This window comes from Tamandua tetradactyla, chromosome 2 (genome assembly GCF_023851605.1).
Source record: "Tamandua tetradactyla isolate mTamTet1 chromosome 2, mTamTet1.pri, whole genome shotgun sequence".
NCBI lineage: Eukaryota > Metazoa > Chordata > Mammalia > Pilosa > Myrmecophagidae > Tamandua > Tamandua tetradactyla.
In genome coordinates this window covers 195,306,996-195,316,547 of record NC_135328.1, presented here as the reverse complement: position 1 = coordinate 195,316,547, position 9,552 = coordinate 195,306,996, and the positions used below count along the sequence as shown (strand labels likewise).

At 42.2% G+C, this 9,552-nt stretch overlaps 1 pseudogene; it reads left to right on the top strand.

The window, feature by feature from the left end:
- The first annotated feature begins 5,741 nt into the window (after window positions 1-5,741).
- On the top strand, window positions 5,742-6,255 carry LOC143658446 (thioredoxin domain-containing protein 12 pseudogene; annotated as a pseudogene).
- The last annotated feature ends 3,297 nt before the right edge of the window (window positions 6,256-9,552 follow it).

The window sequence follows — 9,552 nt, the reverse complement described above, 5'->3', positions numbered from 1 at the left end:
ATAAGTCCTAGGTGTTCAGGGGGTCAGAGGAAGCAAGAGCCAAGTCACAAAGGATGGGGACGGGGAGCTTACCTGGAGGACAGGTGGAGAAGGAGGACAATATTTGTGAGAAAGGGAGCAGAGAAGAGATTGGGGTGTTTAAGGGACTATAAGCTGCAAATGAGTCTAACTCTGTGTGTGTGTGAGTATGTGTGGGTGGGTGTGTATAAAAATGTGTGTGTGAGTGTGCTTTAAGGGGAGAGGAACTGGTGGGAGAGAAAGCAGAAGAGGGAGGTGGGGGCCAATCCTGACGCGTGGTGGACTTTATCCTGTTGGGCCTGCGGCCGGGTGGGCATCAGCCGGAGAGCTCACGGTCAGTTCTGCACCACCCGGGATGAACCATGCAGCAGGGTCTGTGCTCCGGACCCAGGGAGGTCAGAGACCTTGGGGGGTTGGGGACCAAGTCCCTGCTGATCCGCGCACACTGAGGACCCAAGGTGGAGGCTCTGGCTGAATTCTAGGACACACAGGAAGGACCCACCTGGTGGTGGGAAACCCTCCCGGCCGGCTCTCGGACCCCACCCCTCCCCTCTCCACGCCCAGGACTCGCCATTTCGTCTCCTTTATCCATCACTCAGTTTTGAGCTGTGAAGTCAGGATGGCTTGATATCTCCGATGAGCAAGTGCCAGAGATTTGAAGAGGGGAGAAAAACACTCAGACAGAAAACAGAGGGAGCAAAGAGAAAACAGGGATATGTCAGGGGAGATTAATTTGCTGCACAGACAAGAAAGAAATGCGTTCAGTTATTTGGAATTGCATTCCATTTGAATGTGCACATAGTACTTAGCTGCCTGCCAGGGAGAAAGTACAATGGGAAACGAGAGAAAATAAAAATACAAAGGTAAAAAAAAATGTTCCTGAGATTGAAATTACTTAGTGAGAACTGAAAGCCCAGGCTGGAGACAGAAGAGGCCACTTGGCAGGGAGGCCCTCTGCGCTGACAGCAGGTTCCTCGGGGCTCAGCCAGTCAGGAGGCCGGGGCTGTGTGACTTTGGGCAGGTCATTTCCCCTCCTCTGGGCCTCATTTTTCATAAGTCCGTTGGGGCTTTTCAACCATGGCAACACTGACAGTTTGGGCTGGATAATTCTTTGCCATGGAGACCCGTCCTGTGCGTTATGGGATGTTTCAGCAGCATCCCTGGTCTCCACCCGCTAGATGCCAGAGGCACCACACACACACACACACACACACACACACACACACACACACACACACACACCACACACACACACGAGACAACTAAAAATGTCTCCAGATCTACTAAATGTCTCCTAGGGTCAAAATTACCCCCAGGTGAGCATCACTGGTTTAAATGAAGAGCTATAATTAAAATAGTGCAGTTTCTGGGACATTTCAAATTTCAAAAAAATAGTAGTTATTATTGACTAAGGAAAGATGCACATGATGGCGGGGGTGGGGAGGGGGAAGGGACACTTCTTACCTTTTTGTCCCTATGAGAATTTCCTTGATGGACCGCTTCAACCAGTTTGATAATCTCTTATTCTTCGAAGAAAATAAAACTTGGCTCCAGAAAGCTTTATCAAACAAAGGAAAAGGGAAGATAAAGTGCAATGTCTATAAAGCTCATTTTTTGCCAACGCCCCTGGGAGGCTGCCCTTCACCCCCCGGTGCCCACCCTCACAGAGCACTGGACAGGCAGCATTTCACCTTACCCCCAACAGCCCTGCAAGGGGGCGTCATTCTTCCCATTGTACAGATGAGGAAACTGAGGTTAAGAGAGGTGATATCACTTCAACGACAGGCGCCTTCTGAGCGTGGCCACGTGGGGACGCAGTGAACAAGACAGAGTCCGGGCTCTCATGGAGCTGGACTTGTGCTGGGGGAGGCAGATCATAGTGAGATGAGGACATAAAATATGTCAGAGGGTGATGAGTGTAAGGCAGAGAAGTACAGCCAGAAGCCAGGTGGCCTCATATGTCCTAGCAAAAAGCTTGTCATGTCCTGCAGCCACGTGGCTTGTCAGAGCAGCTGGTGGCAGGGCAGGGAGGGGGGCCTCTAAAGCAAGGCTCCTCAGAGTGAAGAACCTTCTTATGGGAATCATGCACACATGGCGTGGAACCCAAGGACACTTCATTCATTCATCATCTGTTCATTCATTCATTTATTACTCAAGCCCTGCCCTGGAGATAAGGGGTGAAACCAGACAAAGAACTCCACCCTCCTGGGGCTCACACTCCAGCCAGGGGGCCTGACACTTGCACAAGTCATAATCAGCCAGGTCATGTCAGCTGTTGGCCTTCTCTGAGCCTCAGTTTCCTTGCCTGCACAGCGGGGGTGATGGCAGTGAACACTGACCTTGGTCATAGTAACGAGAGCCACCATTTACTGACTGGTCACTCTGCGCCAAGAATGGTGCCCAGGGTTCATGTGCTTCAGCCTTCCCAGCCCCACAACTGCACCCACAGTGCACAGACGAGGAAACTGAGGCCTAGGGAGGTGGTCAGCTCCTAGGTTCACACGGCCAGTGAGTGCCCGCAGGGCCAGAGGAGTCAAGTCTGCATCCAGGCTCAGCCATTCCCCAGCTGTGTGACCTCGGCAAGACTCTGCCCTCTGTGCTTCAGTTTCCACATCTGTAAAGTGATGATGGCAGGGCTACCTGCCTCCTGGGGCTGACAAGAGGGTGAAATGAGATAGTGGGGGGCCACGCTCAGGACTGTGCCTGGCCCAGGGTAACTAGTCACAGTAAAAGAAACTCACTCTGGCAGGAGCTTATTGAATTTAATCTTCATGATAGCCCTTAAACGGAACATGCTTTTATACAGGAGGAAACCGAGGGTCAGAGAGGTGAAGTCGTTAAGCCATTCTGCCTTCTTATTTGTACTTTCCATTTGCCAGTGATGTCCTCAGCTGCTTTTTTTTTTTTGGCTCATTTCCTACCATCCGTGGTATTCATCAGATATTTATACCCTTTTTTCCTCTACCGGTTTGGAAATTGTACGTTTTATTTCTCCTTGTTATTGGTTAACCTTTAAATTGTCATCAACCTGCTTGAGTTCTCACAGTCTAAAGGAAGCCATCCTCTCTCCCCTCCCTCCGAGCAACATTCACATCTTAGAATGTGCTCCACGGAGGATGGATGTGTTATGGTCCCACCCTCCTTGATGCCCAAATTAGTTATCTTTGCTGTCGCTGCTGCTACGGTTCCTGTTTCATGTAATGAGCCCAGGTCACTGATGCCCAGGCTCAGTGGTGGCTTTGACTTATGTCACCATCCTCCCTGAGGTGTGTGACCATCTGTTCTCTCAACAAGGGCCTCTAAGTGATCACGTCTTTCAGACTTTATCTGAAAATGCCTTTCTGCCTCCATTTTAAAGGAAGTTTTTGCTCACTCTAGAATTCTATGCTGGCCGTTATTCCTCTTGTTCCTGAATCTATGATTCCCTGGCCTTCCTTCCCCTCTTGCTGCTGCTGAGGAGAAGTCTGCTCACAGTCCACTCGGCTTCCTTAGCAAGTGTATTTGTTTCCTAGGGTTGCCATAACAAATCACCATGACTCATTGGCTTCAAACAACAGAAATGATACTCTCACGGTGCTGGAGGCCAGAAGTCTGAAATCAAGGTGTGGACAGCGCCACGCTCCCTCTGGAGGCCCTAAGAGAATGTCCTTCCCTGCCGCTTCTAGCTTCTTGGAAGGTCCAAGAAGGAGGTCCTTGGCTGCTTATCCCCAGCCGCCTGCCTCTGTCCTCATGTTGTCCCCTCCTCTTCATGTGACTATGTCTTCTCCTTGTCCGTCTCTTACAAGGACATTTGTCACTGGGTTTTAGGAACCACAGGATTATTCAAAATGATGTCAGCTGAAGACCCATAACTCAATTCCATCCGCAAGACCCTTTTTTCCAATAAGGTCACATCGACAGGGTCCAGGTATTAAGATATGGACATGTCTATCGAATTTAATCTTCGATATGTGGGGGGCATGGCTCAACCCCCCACAGCAGTAATCAGGTCTTTCTCAAGTTGCCTTTTTAAAGGCAAATTGTGATAGTTCGTTTCATCCAAAGAACCATGATAAATACACCAGCTTTTCTTTTTTTTTGTATGCTGTGTGGCAAGTCTCACATTTCATTCTTTTTCCATGTGAGTAGCCCGTTATTGCAGTAACATTTGTTGAATTCTTTTTTTCTTTTTTTCTTGTCTGTTTGGTTTTTGTTTGTTTGTTTGGGGAAGTGCATGGGCTGGGAATCGAACCCAGGTCTTCCACATGGCAGACAAGAATTCTACCACTGAACTACCCTTGCACCCCCAATACACCAACTTTTTATTGACAAATAATAAACATACAGAAAAATGCCCAAGTCATCAGTGTTCCATTGCATGAATTTCTACCTAGTAAACATAAAACATTACCAACTGCCCCAGAAGCCCCCTCATAACCACTTCTCATCACTGCACCTCGCCAAGGGTAACCATTTTCTTGACTTGGAACAGCAAGGCTTAGTTTTGCTTGTTTTGAACTTTATTTAGTAGAAAAAGTACAATGTTCTCTTCTGTGTACAGTTCCTTTCTCTCTAGGTGATATTTGTGATATTCACTCATGTTGTTGCAATGTAGCTGTAGTTTGTTCTTTCTCATTGCTGTTCAGTGCTCCATTGTACAAATATGTTACCTATTATTTATACATTCTGCTGTTAATGGGCATTAAGTTAGTTTCCAGTTTGAAGCTAATATGAATTATGCTGCTATGAATACTCTTGTAGTTTTTTTTGGTAAGCATATGGCACATGACTGGGAGTAGAATTTGCTGGGTCATAGGATAAATGCATTTTCAGCTTCAGTGGAGACCAAACAAGTTTCTAATGGGTTGTACCAATTTATCATCTCACCAGTAGTGTGTGAGAGTCCTTGTTGCTCCATGTTCTCCAATATGTGATAATATCTGTGGGCTTTGTTTTTATTTTAGCCAGGCTGATACGTGTGTTTTGATATCACATTTTAGATTTAATTTACACTTCCGTGGTAACTAATGATGTTAGGAATCTTTCACATGCATATTGGTTATTTATATACCCTCTTTTGGAAAATGTCCCAGTCTTTTATCCATTTTTCTGTGGCTCAACTATTTTTTTTTTTTTGCTTATTTTGTAGGAACTCATATATTAGGGATCTGAGACCACTGTTGGATACAAGCGGTCGTCTGCTGGTAGACCAACTCTCTGTAAGGAGGCGGGGACAAAAGCACTACTTTTAGCATTTCCCAATTTCCATGGTGCTAAAACTCCTCATGGCCAATTTCAAAAACTACCAACATTTTAACAAACAGTTCAAAAATTCTCTAATGTTCAGCAATGAGCTCTCACAAGACAGTAGGAGCCAGTTTCCACACATCACTGGATATATGTATTGCTAGTATATTTTGCCATTCTGTGGCTTGTCCTTAATCTTAAAAATGATGGCCAATTTATCATTATTTCCATTATAGTTAGCACTTATTGAATGTGTTAAAGACATTTTTGCCTACCCAATTGCTGTAGATAGCTGGATGGTCTTTTAAAACCTTTATTATTGGAACCACCACCACATCCATCTAACACCACTTCCTTCAGGGCTTGAAAAAAAAAAAAGATTCTGGGAATGGGAGGGCTTGATTGGCCAGGCTTCTAGAACAGTGCAGACTTTCTGCTAGGACTCCGACATTGCGTCCACTCAGCTGGGGGACTCCTGTACCTACCACTATGGAGCTATGGCCTCATCTCAGGGCCACCGTTTGCATATTTCAGGGGATTTCTTTTTTCTGCCCCTCATCACCTCTGATGGGCACATCGGCCCTGGAAAGGGGTTTGAAGATCACATTCATTGGAGAACCTAGAAGATGGGAAGAAAGAAGCAGCTGCCAGTGGATTGTCCCTGATGGTGATTATCTATAAATCCTAGTGTGGAGCTTGCAAAGCTTTAAAACCCAAATTTGCAGAATTTACAGAAATTTCAGAATTTTCCTGTAATTTTGTTATGGTAAATCTCGAGGATGAAGAGGAGCCCAAGGAAGAAGATTTCAGCCCGATGGGGGTTACATTTCTCGAATCCTTTTCTTGGCTCCCAGTGTCAGTGTACGTCCTGAAATCATCCGTGAGAATGGAAACCCCAGCTACAAATATTCCTACATCAGTGATGAGCAAATTGCTCAGGGAATAAAGGCTGCTTAGGAAATGCTGAGGGGTGATGCCTTCAGAGAGAAACATCTTGAAGATGAGTTGTAACATGAATATATCCCTACTTTCATCTAAGTTTGGGTTCTGGAAGGAAAGCAGCAGAGGAAGGAATATTGAAGAATCACACAAAATCCTTAAAACGACCAGGATACCTTGCTCCTACACTGGAAGGAGTTCTCTCGCCATCTTCCTTCTCCTGCCCTCTCTCACCTAAATGTTGATGTCATTCATGTAAAGAATGAACCCTTTCTACACAAGACCTTTAAGAGCCACTTGGAGGTCTACTCCTCACACTGAAGTATTTGAATCTTTTTTCCATTTCCTCCTACTTTACTCACCTTGGTGGTGAAATGAGACTAGTAGTCGCTTTTCTATAACTTTAAAATTGCTGAAATAGCTTATCAATTTAAAGCAACAACAATAAAATCCTAACTGTAAATCAGTAATTCTAGCTCCTACTGAGGATACTGGCCTGTTTTGTTTTTTGTTTTGTTTTGTTTTTTCCTCCTTTATGCCTAGGAATAATCTTGGGCTTCTTTCCCAGTTCCTGCAACTTTCTTACTGTTCTCCAACTTGGGCTTCCCTATTTGCATTCATGTGTGTACAGGAATGGCTGTGTATTTGGACTCAGTCCTAGCTGGAAGCATGCTTCCCTTGTTACTGTTGGAGGAACTCAAACCATGAAGCCCTGTGTGGAGCCATTTTCGTCAAGTCATCAACATATTTTCATACTAGAATTACAAAAAAACAAAAAATATTAATTGTTTCATTAAATTTTGATGAAACTTAAAAAAAGCTTTATTGTTCTACTTTCACACTTACATCCATGAACCATCTAGAATTGACTTTGCATGTGGTATGAAGTAGGGGTCAAGATCTTTTTAAAAACACATATTGATATCCTAGTTCCATTTATTGAAAAAAATCTATCTTCAATGTCAAATTTGTCATAAATCAGAATATCCTAATTGTATTTTTAGACTTCTTTAGTCTTTGATTTATTGCAGTTTTATTATACTCTGTCTAGATGTGATTTTATTTTTTATAAAATTTTTATTTTAGAAAAGTTTCAGATGTACAGAATTATTGTGAGGTTAGTACAGGAGTTCCCATATACCCGACATCCAGTTGTCCTATTATGAACATCTCACATTAGTATGGTACAATTTGTCACAATTAATGACCTATACTGATACATTTGTTATTAACAAAAGTCCATACTTTATTCAGATTTTCTTAGTTTTTCCTAATTCCATTGTTCTTTTCCAGGATCCTATCTAGAATACCATGTTACACTTATTCATGCTGTTCCCTTAGGCTTCCATTAGTTGTGATAGTTTCCCAGACAGTCCTTGTTTCGATGACTTTGACAGTTTTGAGGATTATTGGTTAGATGTTTTGTAGATTTGAATTGAATTAGGATTTGTCTACTGTTTCTCTCGTGCTTAGATTGGGTTACGGGTTTTAGTGAAAGAGATAATAGAGATAAAGTGCCATTCTCATCACATCATATCAAAGGTACCTACTATCAAAATAACATACCACTGCTGAAGTTGAACTTGATCACATGGTTGAGGTAGTTTTTATCAGATAATTCTGATGTAAAATTATTTTATCCTCGTTTCCATATTATACTCTTTGGAGAAAAGTCACTATATATGGCCCATACTTAGGGAGTGGGGAGTTAAGTTCCACCTTCTTGAGTACTCAATATCTACATAAAGTATTTGTAATTTTCCTATGCAGGAGATTTGTCTATTCTCCCCCACTGATTTATGCATACAATTATTCATATCAGCATGGACTCATGAAGATTTATTTTATACTTTGGATTATAATGCAATACTACTTGTATTTATTTCCTTGCTCAATTATTCCAGCTTTGGCCTGTAGGAGCTCTTTCATTTGGTTCCCGCATCCCTTTGATGGACCCTCTTATTGTGGAGTTTTCTTGTTTGTTGATTCTTGTTGTTATTTTGTTTTGTTTTTAGCACTTTCTTACTTTTCGTCCCTATGATATCTCCAGGCTCATCTTGAAATTTTCCCATCTTGGTCCTAGAGTCATTCATTGCTCTAAGGACACCTGGTTCTTTTTACTGGAGAATGGTATTAGAAACCAAGATCTGCAAGCAAGGCGTGCTCATTGCTACTGAGGTTCATTGCCTCTAGATCGTCTCAATTCATAGAGCAAGGAGCTATATGTGTGTATAATGACCCATGCATATGCACATATCTATACATATTTCTATATTTAACCATCTGTGTCTATATTAGGCTAAATATGAGTTCATACTAATCTCTCCAACTCTAATGTATTACTACATGAATTATTCTAGCCTCCTTCCCTTGTTCATCTGTAACTTCCTACTCCAAGAGAAACCTGACTCCCATAGTCCACCATATATTTACTTAAATATTCAATTTCAGTATACCTGTTAGTGCTTTCAGAATTGATAGTCCAGACCCTAAGAGTACAGTGCTTATATGCAGTTTCTTTTCCCTTTACTCTTACAGACTTTACTCATCTCTAAAATTACTATGTCAGCATCTTATTCCCCTAACCACTTTTGTGAAGTTGTTTTCTGTATTTGTAATACATTTATATTATTTTGTCACATTCTGCATTCCATCTTAGAATCTTCCAGCCTCCTGAATGATTTTTTTTAATTTGCATGCATTAATGTTACTCTGTGTAATGTAAAGTCCTATAGATTTTGACATATGTCTAATATAATGTTCACCATTACAGTATCATACAGCATAGTTTCACTGCCCTAAAAAGTCCCCTGTGCTTCTACTATTCAACCATGCCTCCCACCAGGCCTTTGGAAACCACTGATTTTCTTCTTACTGTCTTTATAGTTTTCCAGAATGTGCTATAGTTGAATCATAGAATATATAGTCTCTTCAGACTAGCTTCTTTCATTTAGCAATATGTATTTAAGATTCCTACATGTCTTTTTATAATTTGATAGCTCCTTTATCAATGCATAATACTCTATTGTATGGATATTCAACAGCTTGTTTATCCATTTATCTATTGAAGGGCATCTTGGCTGTTTCCAGTTTTTGGTGGTTGTAAAAAAAGTCAAACAAGAAAACTCCACAATAATGGAGTACATCAAAGGGGTGCAGGAACAAAATGAAAGAGCTCCCATGGGCCAAAGCTGGAATAATTTGAGCAAGGAAATAAATACAAGTAATACTGCATTATAATCCAAAGTATAAAACAAATCTTCATGAGTCCATGCTGATACGAATAATTGTATGCATAAATTAGTATAAACACTTAGCAGTACTATTGCTGGCTCATATGGTAAGACAATATTTAGTTTTGTAAGAAAC